The following is a 20,519-nucleotide window of genomic DNA, read 5'->3' on the forward strand; positions in this document are numbered from 1 at the left end:
TACCTGTGTGTTTCCAGCTGTGCTTGCTCATGGGAGACAGGCAGGTTTCTGATAACCTCGCAACCAGCTAAAACCAGAAAATACCAAATTGGCATGTGAGCCTCACTTTTAACAAACTTGTAACTCATTATGAGCTCATTATAATGATAAAAATCCTGCCCAGAGGGGAAGAATGTACCTTGCTAGGCATATTTTGAGTCAAGTGGAAAAAAGCCAGAGAAACTGTTCATGCTCCAGCCATTCCTAAAATTCCCACCTGTTTTCCTGGATGATGAATGAGCCTTACAGCTTGCATCCCACAACCTGATGGCCTTAAAACAAGAATCTTGCCCTGCCTTCAGAGAGACACTGCTTTGGGAAACATCCTCAGGGCTTTCCTTGCTAAGGAGCTCTAAGTAATAAAGCCAAACCATGCTTAGTGTGACTATGTCTGGCTAAAGCTCACCAAGAGGGGGACCCATTATGTCTGGTAGCAAGACCACAAAGATGCCTCTTTTCTGCTGTTTATAACTTTCCTTTACACCTGAAACTGATTTGGGGATATGGCATGAGCCAACGATTTGTTTTATTTTTCCATATAGATAGGGAATTGTCCCAGCACCATTTATGGAACAATTCCCTCATTTCACACTACTTTGTAATGCCATCTCTGTCATATATTAAGTTTCCATAAATGGGAATATATGTTTGGGGGTTCTCTAAATTTTTCTGTTGGTCTATTTATCTATCTCCTCATTAATAATTCCTTTTCTTAATGAATATGACCTTAAAAGCCTCCTCCCATCTTGTTCTTCTTCAGAACTGTCATGGTTCTTGATCCTTCACCATTTCATACATATTACAGGATTTTGCTTTGATGGGAATTTTATTAAATTTATAAAATAATTTCTGAAGACTCTTCTTTACCAGTGGTAATCTTGGGAATGGACTGTCAATTAAATTCACAAGAAATATTTGACTTCATCCAACAGCAAGTTTATTTAACTTGAAGAAAGCATCTGCAACAGTCAACAATATGGTATGCATGATAGCAACATAGAGAAAGTCTAGTGACTCCCAGGCCTGGCTTCCTAATTTCCAAAATTTACCCTATTGGATACCTGTGGGTCATGAAGGAGGAAACTGAGTACTCAAGAACAGCTCAGCTCAGTGAAGCCATTAGTGCTGTAGGCCCCTCAGCTCCTACACCATCTAGTCATCAAGTCTCTCAGGGCTCCATGACTAGTGCCCATTCGTCAGGGCGGCTGCATTTCATCAACACAGATTACTCATCAGCTGCTGGTTACTTAATATACAATCTTGACAAATGAAGACCGGGTACTGAGTCCGGTACATGGCCATCTCTGCCACATTTATATTTTCTAATGGTTGCTGATGGACAGGAAAGCAACTGAGTTTTTAATAGTGATTTCATATGCAGTAAACTTCGTGAGATATTCTTTCTAATAATTTGACCCAGTATTCTTTTGGATTTTTCCACATAGGCATTCTTTACCTGCTAATAATAACAAATTTTGTACTTTTTATTCAATCATTATAACTTTTATTTCTTTGCCCAGTTTTACCACTCTAATAACTAGAATTTAATTTTAGGTAGAAGTGATATGAGAAAGGAAATTCTTGTGAGATTTGACATTTATTGTAATATTGGTGTAGACTGTATCATATATAGACTTTATTGGGTTTAAGATGTTCCCTTTTACTTCTAGGTTACAAAAGTTTATATCATAATTAGGCTTGGATTTTGTCAAATCATCATTTTATTCTTAATAACAATTTTCTATTAATCTACTTTGTTTCACCTTGATACAGCTATCTACTGCTTTACTCTTACCTAATATATTTTATTATCTTTTTACTTCCAAACTTTCTTGGTTCTTATGTTTTAAACATATCTCTCTTAAACAGATTATAGCTGAATTTGGGTTTTGTTTTGTTCTGTTCTTTAAAAGTTTATTGTTCTAATGATTTGAATCCAACCAGATAATCTATGTATTTCAACTGGAAAGCTTAACTTATTTACATTCCATAGGATATCTTTCATTCATGTCTTTTTTCCATCTGCTCAAAACATTTCTCTACTATTTTTTCAAACCACTTGTTCATATTAGGAAAAGCATGCATCTCTGTATACTATATTTTTTACCATGCTATCTTCCTAAATTGTTGTATTATATAAAATAGTTTTTTTAGTTGATATCTTGGGTTTTTAGTTGATATATTAGTATATCTGCGATAGTATTTTCAAAAAAATTTTCTCTTCCTTTTCAATTTTTATGTATATATTTATTTTTCTCTCAACTCCAGAAAAATGCTAAATAACAGTGGTGATAATGGGCAACTTTGTCTTATTAAGTTTTTGCCATTCAAACCTAAACCTAAGTAAGGTCAGGTCAATAGTTATGAATCGTCAGGAGAGTATTTTTCCTTTACCCAGAGCCAGGTTGAGACAAATAATCTTCCTTATCACCTACATGTTTGCACTTGGTGGCAGACTTTTTTCATTTTCTTTCTTTTTTAATTAAGCTATAACTGCCATAGTTTCAGGTGAACCACAGAACAATGTGATATATGTATATATTGGAAAATGATTACCATAGTATGTATAGTTAACATCCATCAACCACACATAATTAGAATTTTTTTTTCTTGCAATAAGAAGTTTTAAGATCTACGGAATCTATTTGGTAGATTTTAAGATCGACCAAAGTCTAGCAACCACAGACCTTTCTTTGCCTTTTCACTTGCATATGTCCTCTTAAGGGGTCCAGTTTACTGCAGGATCTCAGTGTCCCACCTTTTGGATAATCACTAAAACCAAGCCCTTAATAACCAAGATCAGAGAAGCTCCCTTCCTGCCTCCAATAGCAACTAATTGTCCAACACCCACTTACTGTGCCTTTAGTTTTCCTGTTTGACAGCTGAGCTTTCCCAGACTGTCCTGTAAACTCTTGCAGATGGCTTCCTGATTTTTATGCAGCCATATTATATTATATTGTATGACTAAACATAATTTAGCCAATTGTGCCATACATTTGTAAAACTTATATTTTCTTCTATTATAAACTATGTTGCAAAGAATAATTTTTGTATAGACCACTTCCCAGGTATGCAAATATAGCTACAGGATAAATTCCTCAAAATTGTATTACTGGATCAAAAGATACAGGTGCTTGAAACTTTGACAGTGATTGCTAAATTGTCTTCCTTAGAGGTTGTAACAATTTGCAGTTCCCACCAACGATGCATAATCTGCTTAGCAGTCCTACTGCTTCCTTAACAAAAGTCCATGGTGGAAAACTGGATGGGTATGATTAGCTCTGTGTTTGGATTCCTGCAGATTCCATACCACTTTATGTACAACAGTTAAAAGTTGCGCAGGTTTCTCCTTATGCTAGTAGATTTCCTCTGCCCACCTGTCTCCCAAGGAACTGTCCCTAAGGGTGGCAATGGCTATAGGACTCTCTGATGTGCCACCCAGACCCTTTATCAGGTTCATCCCTCTCTAAAGTTGTTTACTCTTCTCTGTGTCCACAGTTCTCCAAAAATTCTATGATGAAATGATACAGGTAGCTCAGTATCTGACATGTAATAGAAAAATAAAAAATGTTAGCTGTTTTTCTTCCCACTAAATATAGCAAAGGCTGTATCTTTTACATTTCAGGTTAAGCTGCCCATTAAGAAATACATTTTTGCAGGCAACTTCTTAGACTCATCACAACTGAACCCACTAAATATTCTATGCATTTTTTTCACTTTGAGGTTCCTAACAGATTGCAAATGCTTTATGAAGATGTCATATTTATGTTAAAGTCTTTAAAGCATCCCCATCTCTTAATTTATGAAATGAATTTGTGAGTAGTTGTTCTCTCTGTTGCTTCTGTATGATTTTCATGAGGTGAAAGGGAAAGAAGCTGACTTACATAGTCTAATACACACCAAATGTTTCACTATAGTTCCTAAGGATGTTTGTTATACTTCATGTAGTATTTCTACATGCTTTATAATGGAAAGAATAATGGTTGCTGTGTACTGGCCAGAGGCCCCCTTCAGGATGGAGGTGCTCATCCCTCAGCTTCTCCACCAACGTAAACCATCATTCCATTCCCCTGCTTAATGCCACTCCCTTCCCACCACCATGGCCTCCTTTTGACGCTAAAATGATATCCCTAATCTTTATCCTGGGCTCCAGTACCCTGCATGACCTGACCTAGACTGCTGACCTCTTCCCACATCTCACACCACTCCTCCCACTCACTTGCTCCATTACATTCCAAACATGCTTAACCAGTAGTTTTCAGTCTTTGCCTGGTACCTACCCTTCACTCTATCTGGAAGAGTATGTAGTGAAAAGATAAGCCATAAAACAAAAAAGCTATCTGCCACTCCATTTTGATGTCTCATGTATCTTATTAATTTAACCAAAAAATAGTACTTACATTAAAAACCCAGTCCTCAACACTAATGGGGTAGATATAAGAGAAAAATGGTGAGGAGGTAATGAAGACAATACTGTATCACAGAATCCTAATGAGCATGTATTTAGCGTTGGCTGGGTGTGGGTAAAATTGCAATATTTCCAGAATCTCTCCCCTGGCCTTAGTGCATCTTCATTTCAATAGGTGTTTCCAAGGGGTGGAGAGAAGTAGTCCATCTCCATATCACAGGTAATTACAAGGGGGAGTGAGGGCATATCTGGACCAGAGAGGTTGGGTGGGTCCCCTTTATTCAGCCAGGTCATGAGAGACACAGGCGAGCAGAAGTGGACGACTGCTTGTAGACAATAAATGGGTTTCTCCCACTTTATTTCTCCCTTTGACTGATTTTGGTTTCAAATGTAATTTGTCCTGGACTGGGAGACAGATTTTTCCCCTTTGGAGTTACACTGGGCAAGATGAGGAAGAACAGAATAAGCCCACATCCCTCCAGCCTCCTATTTGCCCCCCTCGTGAGAGACTTAAGAGTAGTGAACAAGGAATTTCTCTCTATACCAAAGTTTTAGCCAGTACCTAAGTGTGCTCTCTCATTTACTAAGTCAGATGTTTTAGAGCTGTCATATTTAATGTCATTTTCCTGCTAATATCAAGTATTAGACCATTGGTATAATTGCAATGGTTCTAGATGGAGCAGGAAAACTAAATTAGGCATGAATGGGTTTTTTCACAAGCATCCACCCTCCCTAGAAAGGTGTTTCAGGGAGTTGAATTACTTAACCCTAATTACTGCATCTTTATAAGTCAGACAGCTTTCAAAACAGGAATTCTCTATCCTCTTATACAGGAGGAGAATTTGCATTATTTATTTTCTACAGCTCTAATTGATGCTTTACTCTTGAATGAAAGTCAAAAGAAATAAGAGCACACACCCTTAGCCTGGCCAGCTCATTATTTGAGTTCCAACTAACCATAAATGAAGCAAGTACCACTGGGATTCCAACAGAATTCTATATTTTCTGTATATATATAGGGTTCTCCAGAGAAACAGAAACAATAGGAGTTAAATATATATGCAGAGATGTATTATGAGGAATTGGCTCATGTGATTATGGAATATAAAGAAAAAATGGGACATAAAGAAAAGTTAGTATGTACTCACTAAATATTCATCATTCATTCACTCATGTAGTAAGTATTCATTGAACACTTACCATATGCAACACACATGTGTCAGTAAATATGAAAAGACAATGTTGCCCTGTACCCAAAGATATGTACTACAGGGTATGATACAGAGGGAAAAAGACCTGGGATCATGGATGCCAACAATCTACTGTGCCCATCAACACCCCATGGGCAGAGTGAGAGGGGGATGGTTGTCCAACTGTTAATGGAAAAAGTGGTGAATAGAGTATGGTTAGCGAAGTCAACAGATGGCCACATCAGACAAACTACAGTAGAAAGTAGAGTGTTTGAAAATAGATTCAGGATTAGTTTTCCTAGGGCTGCTGTAAAAAAATCACTACAAACTGGATACTTATAACAAAAACTTCTCTCTCACAGTTTTGAAGACCAGAAGTCTAAAGTCAAGGAGTCAACAGGAAAATCCTCCCCGCAAAGGCTCTGGGGTGCATTCATTCTTTGCCTTTTTCAGTTTCTGGTGGTGCCAAGCATTCCTTGTCTTCAGGGTTCAGAACTTCAATTTCTGCTTCTGTCTTCACATGGCCTTGTCCTCTGCATATCTTCTCCTTTACTTACATCACACTTTAAAAAGAAACAATTTTCTAGGGCTGTTTTAGCTTCACAACAAAGTTGAGAGGAAGGTACAGAAATGTTCCAGATACCCTCTACTCCCATATATGTATACCTTCCCCACTGTCAACATCCCATACCAAAGTGGAACACTTGAGAAACCTGGACTGACACATTATAATTGCCCAAAGTCCATAGTTTACATTAGGATTCACTCTTGGTATTATACATTCTGTGGATTTGGACAAATGCATAATGACATGTATTCATCATCATAGTACCACACAGTATTTTCACACCCTAAACTTCCTCCATGCTCCATTTATTCATCCCTCCCCAATTTCCCCAATCCCTGGCAACCATGGATCTTTTTATGTCTCCATCTTGTCATTTCCAGAATGTGATACAGTCGGAATTTTACAGTATGTAGTCTTTTGCAAATTGGTTTCTTTCACTTAGTAACATGCATTTAAGGATCTTCCATTTCTTTTCATTGTTTGATAGTTCATTTCTTTTTATCACTAAATAATATTCTATTGTCTGGATATACCACCATTTATGTATCTATTCACCTGCTGAAGGACATCTTGGTTGCTTGGAAATCGTGAATAACATTCATGTGCAGTTTTCGTGTGGATGTAAGTTTTCAGGCTTTCAACTCCTTTGAGTAAATACCAAGGAGTGTGATTGCTGGATCATATAGTAAGAGTATTTTTAGTTTTGTAAGAAACTGTCAAACTGTCTTCCAGTGTGACTCGACCATTTTGCATTCCAAACAGCAATGAGTGAGTGTTCCTATTGCTCCATATCCTCATCATCATTTGGTGATGTCAGTGTTCTGGATTTTGGTCATTCTAGTTTGTGTATAGTAGTATCTCATTGTTGTTTTAATATAGGCACTTTTCATTGGATTTAGGTTCCACCTAGTTAATCCAGAATGATGTCATCTTGAGAACCTTAACTTAATTCTATCTGCAAAGACACTTTTCCCAAATACATTCACATTCACAGGTATCAGGGGTGAGGACTTGTACATACTTTTTGGGGGCTACAATTCAACTCAGTACTAAGGTTGTTATAAAGGGTCAGAAGAAATAAATTACAAAGTAATACAGAGTTTTGACAATGGGAACACAAAGAGATGGCTGAAATATATTAGAAGTAGAATCACTAGAATTTGGTGACTACATGTAGAAATGAGAGAAATTGGCCCAAAGATCCAAGCCTAGGAGTTCAGAGAACAGGAAAAGGGGAGTAAAGGAAATGGTAAGTTTATTTTTTGTAATTGTTATTTATTTGTTTATTGAAGTATAATTGATAAACAATATGATATTGGTTTCAGGTGTAGAGCATAGTGATTCAACGATTCTATATATTATTAAATGATCAGAATAAATGTAGTTACCCCCTGTGACCATACAAATATATTATAATATTATTGATTATATTGCATATGTTTTACTTTTATCTCTATGATTTATTTTATCATTAGAAGTTTGTGCCTCCTTATTCCCTCCACCTATTTCACCCACTCACCCCATCTCCCCTGTCCAACCACCAGTCTTTCTCTGTGTTTATGGGTCTATAGGAAATGGGAAGTTTGGTTTGAACATGATGCATGGATTGCTGAAGAACAATAAAAGAGAGTTGAAGTGAAAGGGAGATAAATTGAAATTTTTCATCTAGCTGACTCTGAAGTATAAAAACTTCGCTTTGAACCCAGAATGTTCAGAAGTTGCATTTTGAATTTCATCTTAGGCCTATACAGCCAACTGTTTATCATACTCATCACTTTTATCCCAAAGATATGGAATAAAACTTCTTCTTGGAAAGTGAGTTTCTAGAAAAATCATTAGTATTTTGCTTGATTAACAGGCACACTTATGATCCACCAGCATCATAATTATCTTGAAGAGCTCAACATCATACAATGGTGTCAGGATATCAATAAGAGAATAATCAATTCAATTTTGGATTCATGTCATGTTAATTTTGTTTAAGTCTGATTCCTTTTAAATGAGAAACCACAGTATAGAATCTATTGTGAATCTGTTAACCAGGAATTTTTTAACCAAAACATCTCTACCCCACAAACATCAAGATAAGTGCTGATCTGATATCATCTTTCTGAAAACAGATGCTTTTAGTTACAGATAGCCTTCCTCATTCTACAGTTAGGACTGTGCAGTTTCTTACAGCACAGATTTTCTTTCATCTCTTCACAGCTTCAATTACAGCCTATTTTTTCTAGTTCTACCCTATGGAAAAAATTTTAATATTTTCAGAATATCTCTCCTGGCTTTAGTGCAACTGCATATCAATAGGCATTCAGTGGTGGAGAGAAGTAAGGCTTTAGTGCATTTGACTAACCTCAGGGGTGAAGAGAAGTTCATCTCCATATCAGTGGGTAATTACCTGGGCAACAGAGGGCTTATCTGTACCTGAGAGGTGAGGGGAGGGGCTGGTTGTGCTTCTGCTGGAGCAGGAAAGAGAAACGGCCCTGGACTGTAGTTTGTAAGCAATAAATGAATTTTAAACTTTATTTCTCCCTTTGATTGATTTCAGTTTTAGAGGTATTTTGTCCTGGGATTTCCTCTCCCTGGACTCATATCTGGTGGTAGTTGGCAGGATTCCTCTGAACCTGAAATCTGTCATAATGGGTGCGACCTGTGGGAGCGCCACCCCTAGAAATGATGGAGAGAAGTGGTGCTCATGCCGAGGGAAGTGTGCCTACACCCGTGTGGTTGTGGAGGCATCACAACCACTACTGGCTGCTCTGACCCCACCCAGCGGCCTAAGCCGAAGACTGCTGCTGCTGCCGCTGCTGTTGCTCCTGTTGCTCCTGCTGCCGGCTAGAGCCTGGTCACAACAATGGAAAGGAGCAGAGGTCTGGTTCACCTTGACAGAATAGCAACTGGCTGCTGTGTACCTCACCTTGCTGGCAACAGAGCCCATCACCAGAACAGCTCGGACCAACGTAATAACCACCTATCCTATCACAGGGTGGGTGTGAGACTGGACCCAAAGGCCATGGAATGGCATGGCACAGACACCTACCATATATCATGTGACTGGCCATTTGCTTTTGCATCCCCAGAGAATGATGAAGCAGACACATTGGCCCAGGTGTGCTGGCTAGAAGGAAAACCTCTCTCTGATGTGGCTACATCAGTGTTTGTCACACGTGGGGCAAAAGACAATGTGGGCTATAGTCCATCGGTGGCATTTGCCATTGACCTCTGAAGAAGTCAGCAGAGCCCAAAAGGAGTGCCTTGTGTGCTCTAAGAGGGACTTACACCAAGTCCCACAGCAACATGGGTCAATAGTAAAGGGGCCAATACCCCTTGTCAGGTGGCAAAGAAGACTATACTTGGCCTCAACCTGTATCAGGAGGGTATCAGTATGCCATGACTCATGTGGACACAACTACTGGACTGTTGGTTGCTTTTCCTGTATGTTGTACAGACCAGCAAACTACCAAGAGAGGCCTAGAGCATCTCTTTGCAGCCTAGGACCGACCACTGGTGATTGAGAGTGATCAAGAAACCCACTTTACTGGACATGTGTTGCAAAGATGGGTGTAGCAATTAAAAATAAAGTGGAAATTAGATACTGTTAAATGGATGTGGCCCTGGACATTTTGACATATGGACTGGTGATGGCTGGCTCTTCTGGCACCTTGGGGAAAAGGCCTGGAAGCTGGCCTCCTGTGTGCTCCTGGAATAACAGCAGAGTGGTTCCCAAAGATCATGTTTATTTTTTTCTACAGTCCTTGTGGCCTGGATGCACCCCACTGGCTGCAGTTGCCGCGTGATGGCTGAAATGGATGAGCTTTGGACTTAATCTGCATAGGACTCTGAACCTAGCTAAATTTTCTGGCTTGAGAATTATCATGATTTTATTGCTGTTGTCAAGAAAAAATGCTTAACAAGAGGCTTGACTTTGTCTAATGTTTGGTAAAAGTTTTGTGAGTAATCTAGAATGGTTGTTAGGAATGAGTAAACAAGTGTAGCAAGTAATAATAATAGTGTGTTAGTATATTAAACATATTTTGTGCTTAGTGAGAGACTGTGCTATAAAGTACATTTACTTAATCTGCATAGGCTGAATCCTCTGGCTTGAGGATTATCATGATTTTGTTACTGTTGCTATTGTATGTCATTAGTTTGGTCAGAAGAGGGGAAATAAGTAGATTGCAAGAAGAGATTTCTTGAGGGGTGGCCTGTGGGTAAAATTGTAATATTTCCAGAATATCTCGCCTGACTTTAGTGCAACTGCATATCAATAGGCATTCAGGGGTGGAAAGAAGTATGGCTTTAGTGCATTTGCAATCCTCAGGAGTGGAGAGAAATTAATCTCCATATCAGTGAGTAATTACCTGGGCAACAGAGGGCTTATCTGTACCTGAGAGGTGAGGGGAGGGGCTAGTTTTACTTCTACTGGAGCAGGAGGGAGAGATGGCCCCAGACTGCAGTTTGTAGGCAATAACTGGATTTTAAACTTTATTTCTCCCTTTGACTGATTTTGGTTTTAGAGGTATTTTGCCCCAGGATTTCCTCTCCCCAGAATTATATACCCTCAAAGCAGTAGAATCAACTTCCTTTTAGAGAATTTACCAATACAAGTATGAGGTTATTTTATTGAGAGAGATTAGAAGGAAGAGCATGGGCTTATCATTACAGGATGCAGAATCAAACAGGCTGGGCCTCTTGCTAGCTATGTGACTTTGGGGGAATCTGTCTTTCTGTGCCTCAGTTTCTTGAAGTGCTTCTGCTTCCTGTGTCTCACAGATGTGGCTATCATACCCAGATGCCTTCCCAATTAGCACAGTGAACATCAGAAATATATTTTCATTGGGAAATTAATGAATTGTTCATCATCATAATTATTAATTAAATATATCACTGGTATAATTAGTGGTGTTCAGGATATATGATTAGCTGAAATACTTCGGAAATGCTTCCCACACTTAGCACCTCAAGCTTCATCCTCGAATGGTCCTGTGTCCATCCATTGGATTTCTGATGCCAGCTATTAGGTTAATAGACTATACCTTTGAAATATTTTTTAGTTAGATTCAAGTGGTCTTTTATGTAAAGGTCATGAGAGCACTTAAGAGGACAAAGAACATTTGTATCTTCTAGTATGAACTGTTTTGTGCTGCTTGCAAATTCATGCTTAATAAATGTCTATTTAAATGGTAGAATTTGGTCTGAGTCTTGCTTTTATGTCTGAGACCTGTCACCAAAGTGTGGGGAAATAGAAAACCTTTCCCATGTTGAACTTTGTTTACAGTTACTGTTACCTGATAAAAAGAGTTGTAAAGGTTGTCTGTGGCCAAATAGGTTAGTTTGTTGACAGCAGTAGTTACCATGAGTGAAATACTTGTTGAAACAAAGTACTAGCAATTAGTTTCTAGTTTGATAAATCCTAATATAAGAGGTCATGTTTAGTAGTCCCAAATAATACTGCTTTTTTATGGAAAGCTTATATTTGCTATATATTTTTAAGAGACTTTACCTACTAGCATTATTAATCCATTATTTGTGATCAAAGCTCAGTACAACAAGTAACAAATTATTTTAGCTTTTAAGAGCTAAGTAAAAAAGGAGGATTGCTAAATGCACTGACTACATTTTTATTTAGATTCTAGGTTCTGGGATCATAAGAATGGGGCATAAACTTAATGAAATAGTGAATTCTTGACCACTATTCCCAGGGACAAGGAAAATGGTAGCAAGAAGAAAATTAAAAGGTAGTAAAAAAAATTTTTTTAAACACTTATTTTTCAATTATTAAAATCTAGAAATGTTTTTAGCATAGCTTGAATTTTGCAGAAGTGCACTGGGAGAAAGATGATATCTAAAGAAACTTGTAAGTCTGGGGAAAGGAAATCCGGGGCAAAATACCTCTAAAAACCAAAATCAAAGGGAGAAATAAAGTTTAAAATCCGTTTATTGCTTACAAAACTGCAGTCCAGCCCATCTCTCTCTCCTGCTCAAGCAACCACAACACCAGCCCTCCCCCTCACCTCTCAGGTACAGATAAGCCCTCTGTTGCCCAGGTAATTACCCATTGATATGGAGATGAACTTCTCTCCACCTGTGAGGAAAGATGCAAATGCACTACTTCTTTCCACCTCTGAACAGCTGTTGATATGCAGATGTACCAAAGCCAGGCAGAGATATTCTGGAAATGTTACAATTTTATCCACAATCCACCCCTCCAGAAATCTTGCCTTATAATTTACTTGATCCCCTTCTTCTGACCAATCTAGTAACATGCAATAGCAACAGCAATAAAATATTGATAATCCTCAAGCCAGAGGATTCAGCCTATGCAGATTAAGCAAATACACTGTACAGCACAATCTCTCACTAAGCACAAAATACGTTTCTACACTTGTTTACTCATTCCTAACAATCATGCTAGATTGCTCACAAAACTTTTACCAAACATTAGACAAAGTCAAGCCTCTCTTTAAACATTATTTTCTTGACAACAGCAACACAATCATAATTCTCAAGCCAGAGGATTCAGCTAGGTTCAAAGTCCCATGCAGATTAAGTCCAAAGCTCGTCCATTCCAGCCATCACGCGGAAGCTGCAGCCAGGAGGTGCATCCAGGACACAAAGACAGTAGAAGCAAATAACTGTGATTGTCGGGGGTCAATTTACTCTTATTACAGGAATACACAGAAGGCCAGCTTCCAGGCCTTTTCCCCAAGGTGCCAGAAGAGCCAGCAATCGCCCGTCCATGTGCCGAAATGTCCAGGGCCACATCCATTTTACTCCTAATTGCTGCACCCATCCTTGAAACACATGTCCAATAAAGTGGGTACTTTGATCACTCTCAGTCATGGGTGACTGGCCGTAGGTTGCAAAGACATGTTCTAAGCCCTTCTTGGTGGTTTGCTGATCTGCACAACGTGCATGGCACTCCTTCCGGGCTCAGCTTACTTCTTCAAAGGTAAAAGGCAAGCCAAACCGATGGGCCCATATTGTCTTTTTAGGTGTCTGTGCCACACCACTCTGAGGCCTTTGGGTCCAGTCTTGCACCCACCCCATGATGGGATAGGAGGTTATTACCTTGGTCAGGGCTGTTCTGGCAATGGGCTCTGTAGCCAGAAAGGCATGGTACACAGCAGCCAGTTGCTTCAAGGTGACCCAGACCTCTGCTCCTTTCCATGGTTGTGGCCAGGCTCCAGCCGGCAGCAAGAGCAGCAGCAGTGGCAGAAGCAGTAGCCTTAGGCTCGGGCCACGGGCCAGGATCAGCGTGGCCAGCAGCAGTGGTGGCACCTATATGACCACACAAGTATAGACACATGTCCCTCGGCACGAGCGCCACTTCTCTCCATCATTTCTAGGGGCAGCCCTCCCAAAGGTCATACCCATTATGACAGGTTTCGGGTTCACAGGAAACCTGCCGACTACGCCAATTGTAAGTCTGGGGAAAGGAAATCCCAGGACAAAATACCTCTAAAAACCAAAATCAGTCAAAGGGAGAAATAAAGTTTAAAACCCGTTTATTGCTTACAAAACTGCAGTCCGGCCCATCTCTCCTGCTCAAGCAGCCACAACACCAGCCCTCCCCCTCACCTCTCAGGTACAGATAAGCCCTCTGTTGCCCAGGTAATTACCCATTGATATGTAGATGAACTTCTCTCCACCCCTGAGGAAAGATGCAAATGCACTACTTCTTTCCACTTCTGAACACCTGTTGATATGCAGATGTACCAAAGCCAGGCAGAGGTATTCTGGAAATGTCACAGTTTTACCCACAAAAGTCTATATAGTTTTGGAGCAGATCAAGGTATATATACCTTGGAGTAAATATTGAATTAATTGAGTGAAACTGTACATGTAATTACCTTCAAATTTAGGGTTTGTTTTATAGATCACAAGTACACTTTGTTAAATATACCAGAAGGTAAATACCTTTAAACTGAAAAACTAGGACCTTGCTTATCAATGCCTTGACTGTCAAAATCTCAGAAGGTAGCATTTTGCTAGAATTTTCATTAGCTACAAATGTTACATACTATAACATAGACAACCTGTATTTCATCCAAAAGTAACTAGGTGAAAATTCACAATGCAAATGTTATATAGTGCCTCTCTCTCCCTGGGGAATAAAAGAAAATCACTATCACCTTCACAGTAACCAAAGAAAATCCCTGAGACTTCTCACTGCTGTTTTCTCTCTTCTAGCTAGGCCTGTTAGCCAGGGCATATTCACCCTCAGTCTGTAGACTCCACCCAACCTGTGACTGGGACAATACCTGCCTGCAGCCTTCAGGCAACTAACCTGGAATTCAGGAAGCTGGCACAACCTTGCTGTTGTCAAGGGGATTGTGCCTCTACTGGGTCCTATAAACTCCTTGAGCACAGGTAATGAAATTTGCCCTAGGCCAGAATTTACCATTTGCATCATAGCAGCAAGCTCCCAGGAGATGTTCTTTATCCACCCTTCTTTCTGTGCCACAAAGTCCTTTGCATTTTATTTCTTTCTTATTTCAATCCTAAAATCCCTGGAGCCAGGAAGGAAGTCCCTGGAACCAGGAAAGTATGGACTTGGACTTTTCAGGCAAGGGTGAGCTGTTTTTGCATCAGTTTTCCCCAGAGTATGTTTTCCTCATCCATTCAACATTTTCAAGTCCAGCCCCAACCCAGACCATATATTCTGAAAATTCTATTTTGTAAAAGAGGCAATTGCATGTTAGTAGGCTTTAGCTTCTCAAAATGTGAGAAAGTTAAGAAGAAAATGTTTTAAGGAGAGTAGTGTTTACTATGAGCCAGGTAATTCACAAACATTTCATTTAGCTTCACAACAATCTTCTGCAATATCCCCATTTCACAGTTAAGAAATCTGAGGTCTGAGAAAAGCAACTCACCCAACTAACTACAAATCATATTTGGTAGAGTAGCTAGAGCCCATTATCTCCTCCATAGTATCTCTTCAGCATGTCTGTCTCTCTCTTCTCACCTCCCTCCCACTGTCTTTCCGTCCTTGCACCTCCATCTCCTTTTCAAGATCAAAGTTCAAAGTAATTCAAATGATGGACAATTAGCTCATGAGCAGACACAGGATTTACCTGCATTGCTCTATTAGCACCTGCTTTATATTTACTTGTTCATTGTCTGCTTCCACAGACAAGCTCCCTAAGGTTAAGAAATATGTTATGTTCATTTTTGTTTATAGGAGATAGAAGAGTGTCTGGCATGTGGGTAAGTATAAGGCTCCCAATAAATATTTGATGAATGAGTGAATGGACAAACAGATGAATGGAACACAAAGTCAAGAAATAGATTTTTTAAAAATAAGGAAATGAAAATAATAGAAGTGGCATTTTAAGTCAGTAGAAAAGATGAAGTATTCAGTAATTGGTGCTGGGGAAAATGGTTAGTCATCTGGGGAAAAATGTATCATTATGTAACTTAGGCAGGGGTTGGGGGTAATGTGTTTCCAGCCCGGGGCAAATATGTCGGCCTCCTCCCTGTCTCTGACCCGCAGAGTAAAGAGGCAATGCGATGAGATATCGAAGTCCTGAACGGACCAGCCAGGGCACTCAAGGCGTAACAGCTCAAGAGCAATGCTAAGAAGGCACTCCTCATATTTACTGAGTAAATGAACATCTGAAGAACTCTGAGTAGGGGGTTTAGCACATGATCATCATCTATCTTTGAGTCCCACCCAAGGGCGGGACACTCCTTAAGGATACCGAAACCATGTGAGGGTGGCCACCAGCTGTAGGAACTTTTTATGGCTTTAATCACTCTGTCCTTGAACAAACATCAGAGATCGTAGGAGAGACAATCAAGTCACATATCTTCATACATTTGATTTCTATATTATTTGATTTATATATTAAGCCCATTAATCCCACACAAATAAACCTTTGAAGCCGAAATCAGTCAAAGGAAAAATAAAGTGGGAGAAACCCGTGTATTGCTTATAAGAAGTCATCTACTCCCATTTGCCTGTGTCTCTCCCCATTGTGTCTGGGAAGAAGCCAAAAAAATCTCTTGGGTCCAGTGTCTGCTTGCCTCTTCTCCCAATCCCTTGTAAGCACCTATTGATAAGGAGATGGACTAAGGCCAGGTGAGAGATTCTGGAAATATTGTAGTTTTACCCACACATTATGTCAAAATAAGTTTCAGAGATATCAAAGTTTCATATACATAAAAAGAATCTATAAAAATTCAAATGCAAACCATGGGAGAAATTTTCTGTGGTCATAGAATGGGGAATTCCTATCTCTTCCCACAAATGACAGAAGTCCTTTGCCTATTAATAAAATGGTGTTAGTTGGAAATGTGTATATGTTTATGCATATATATGTGTACCTACAGTAAGGGTGGGGACTGGAGGTCAGCGAAAGTTAAAAACTTAAGGAGAAAAAGATAATTTCTTCAACAGGAGAACAGATGCCTCTTCCTCTAGATTGAAGGGAAGAATAGATGGGTGTGAAGATAAATGTGAGAGGGGACATGGAAAGTTGGAGTTCCCAGCAGGCAGAACTAAATGCAGGGTGGCTAATTGTTTTTAATTAATAAATCATGATCTTGAATTAAAAGTGTAATTCTTGAATTAAAATCAGTCCATAAGTTGATACTCACCTATATTAGCTTATAATTTAGATTAAATATTTTCCCTTTGATTGAAATGCCCATCATCCAAGAAGTGTACCCTACAAAAGCAATTGTCCCAGTTTCAGGTGGGGCTTTAACAGATACATTCTCACTCTTGACATCCAAATTTCTATGGAAATTATGTCAAACTCATCACCTCAAATAAAGGTATAAAAATTGTTAAACTGAGAACAGGTCCAGTTACTATAGCAAAAGATACTCTTGGAGAAATCCTACCATAAAGGTTTATTTTATCCTGAATAAAATAAACTCTACAGAGGAATAATTCCATATTCTACAAGCAAAATGGCTTAGCCATCATCCTGACATTGTCCAATATCCATATAACAGCATTAAACACACTTAGATATCTTTAGTCTAAGACTATAATACACTAAAGCTTAACATATTGCTTTGCAACAGAGCATATATATATTTGAGTTCTATATAAAATACAGAGAAGTCCTAGAATATAAGGCTTATCATTCTTTCTACATTTGACAGATGATTTATTGCTCACAAATGTGTGTGACTGATATTTTTATTATGGGTGTGGTCCAAAGGGAAGCAATTTAGAAGCAGGTCAGAGTTCAAAGTTTGAGGAATAAACAAATGTATTCTTACTCCTTGCAACTAGCTTTTCTGTAAGAGTTATGTTGTTTTTTATGTTCTGTAAAATTATTATGCTGCTAAAAATAGTTTTTTTTTAAGGAAAATGTTCCAACTTAAAACTACTTTTGAAACTATTGTCCTCCAGGTTCAGTTTTCCTAATGTGCCATCAAGATATTCTTCAAGTCTAAAGTAAAATAATAAAATAATAGTCCCTAATCACTCAACTTCTATACATTTATAAATAAGCAAACACCTAGTAATCACAGTTAAAGATACTGGCATTTTCCTCAGTCCAGGAAAGGACCTTGTGCGGACCATGCCATTTAATAACAGGTATCAGATCAGAGTAGAAGCATTTGCTATCTTCAAACACTCCCCTCTAATTAAAAAGTATGGCATACACAGACAACAATTCTTCAACATAAAAGATAGTGTATCTTTGTATAATATCAAATAAGACTATAAAAGTATGGGTAAAATTGCAGTGCTTCCAGAATCCTCTCACCTGGCCTTAGTCCATCTCCAAATCAATAGGTGTTTCCGAGGAGTGGAGAGAAGTGGTCCATCTCCGTATCAATAGGTGATTACATGGTAGGTGGAGAGTGAGCCCCATCAGCCCCACCTGGAGAGGTGAAGAAGTTTGGTGGGGATTTTTGCAGCCCAGTAGGGAGAGACATGGGGGAGCAGGAATAGACGACTGCTTGTAAGCCATAAACAGGTTTCTCTCAGTTTATTTCCCCCTTTGATTGATTTCAGCTTCAAAGGGTTGTTTGCCCCAGGCTAGGAACATATTTTCCCATGGGGGTTCACAAAGAGTCAGTGAGGAAGAGCTGAACTTGGCTAAGAGCCGTTTTTTCTTTAACATACTCCAAAGGGTTAAGGATTTTTATATTTCAGGTAGAGAGGGAATATTTCTTCTTCTCTGAACTTGGAGTTTAAAAAATAAGGTGTTTTTAGGAGTTGCTCTGCCTTTTTGCACCCAAAAATATGGGTGTTTCTCAATAATGATAGTAATAGGTAGCACTTACTGAGTACTTATTACAATCTTGTCATTCTTCTATTTGATCCCCATTTTCTGAAAAATCCTCCCAACAATCACATATTAAAAATACTGTCATTCTTCATTTGTAGGTGAGTAAATGGAGCTTCAGAGAATTTATGCCATACTTACTAAATATGTGCCTCCCAGTTGATGGCCTATTCTTTATCAGCCTAGTAAAAGGGGCTAAAATAAATTTCATGCAAGCCAGAATAGTTTCCCTGATGTCTGGCAGATTCCAGATTACCCTGCCTTTGCCACACTTCCCCTTGCTTGTTTTTATTATGGAGTAATTTCTTACCACTTGCCTGAACTTTCCTGTTGTCTGACCTGTGACACCATTGACACTACCATATTCATTGCCATACCTAAATGGATTTCAAAGCTTCCAAATAATTAGAAAACTCCTCTAGCTCTTCATTGTCTGGAATCTTTTGTTCTCCTTTGATGAAAGAATTCCCTCTTCCCCCAGAGGTGAAGAAAATTTAAAGTCTAACATTCTCAGTGCTTGCTTGTTCCAGACCTGAACATTTAGCCAGAATTATTACTCAGTTTTAGAATCTGGGCAAATGAAACTCTTTTGCACTTCAGCTTATATGGTTATTAGCTTTAAAACTTCCTAGTGTTGATTATAAACTCTCTGGGATGAAGCAAAAGAAAGGACAGCATTTTCTTTATGGTGCTAGTAAGGGGGCTTTGCCATCCTCTCTTGTGCTTTCTCTAAAATGGGTCCTTCCAAGCTATTGAAAGAAATGAACAGAGAATGAACTTAAAGCCAACACTGGTAACTTTTGCTCCCTCTAGGGTATGGCCACAACACAGGGATTATCCAAAATGTCCAATAAGATACTGGTCTAAATACTGGCAGCTAGAAGGAGCAGTTGCTGCTAATCCTTTCCCAATGAATGACAGCTAACAAAATCAAAAGGAAGGATCAGGTTCTGTGGTTCTATTCGTTTCCTTGGCAACTTGGGAAGACCATGGCCTTTCCTGAGAATTAAGGTAAGGAAAAACTGTAATGATGTTACTCTGTACTTGTCTCCTATTGCTGTCAGACTGGATGCTTAACATACTTGACCTCAATTTAGTCTCCAACAATCCTATGAGGTAGAGACTATTAATATCTCCATTTTATAAATACATGAAGAGATCAAGTAACTCAGAGAGAGGTTTCCAACCTTTCTCTTTTTCTATGGAATTTTATAGCCTGTGTTTTTCCAGTATCTCATAAAAATAAAATGTGGAAAAAGAAGCAAATCAAACAGTCCACTGATAGTGTCAGCTACCTACTCTAGGCTGTTACTGTACTCCACACTTGTCACACTCTAATTAATAAACATCTGTACAGCAAAAGACACCATCACCAAAACAAAAAGGCAACCCACAGTACAGGAGAATATATTCATAAATGATATATCTGATAAGGGGTTAACATCCAAAATATGTAAAGAACTCATACAACTCAACACCAAAAAAAACAACCTAATTTAAAAATTGGTGGAGGACCTGAACAGACATTTCTTCACAGAAGAAATACAAGATGGCCAACAGGCACACATGAAAAGATATTCCACATCGATAATCATTAGGGAAGTGCAAATCAAAACCAATCAACATGGCCACTATTCAAAAGACAAGAAACTACAAGCGTTGGTGAGGATGTGGAGGAAAGGGAGGCTTCCCACACTGGAAATATAGTTGGTGCAGCTGCTATGAAAAACAGTATGGAGCTACCTCAAAAAACTAAAAATAGAAATACCATATAATCCAGTAATTCCACTTCTGGAATTTACCCAAAGAAAACAAAATATCTGATTTGAATATATATATGCACCCCTACGTTTATTGTCACATTATTTACAATAACCAAGATATGGAAGCAACTGAAGTGTCCATCAACAGATAAATGGATAAAGAAGTGGTAAATATACACGATGGAATATTACTAAGTCATAAAAAAAGAAAGAAATCCTGACATTTGCAACAACATGGATGGACCTAGAAGGTATTATGCCAAGTGAAATAATCCAGGCAGAGAAAGACAAATA

This window comes from Manis pentadactyla, chromosome 6 (assembly GCF_030020395.1).
Source record: "Manis pentadactyla isolate mManPen7 chromosome 6, mManPen7.hap1, whole genome shotgun sequence".
Classification (NCBI taxonomy): Eukaryota; Metazoa; Chordata; class Mammalia; order Pholidota; family Manidae; genus Manis; species Manis pentadactyla.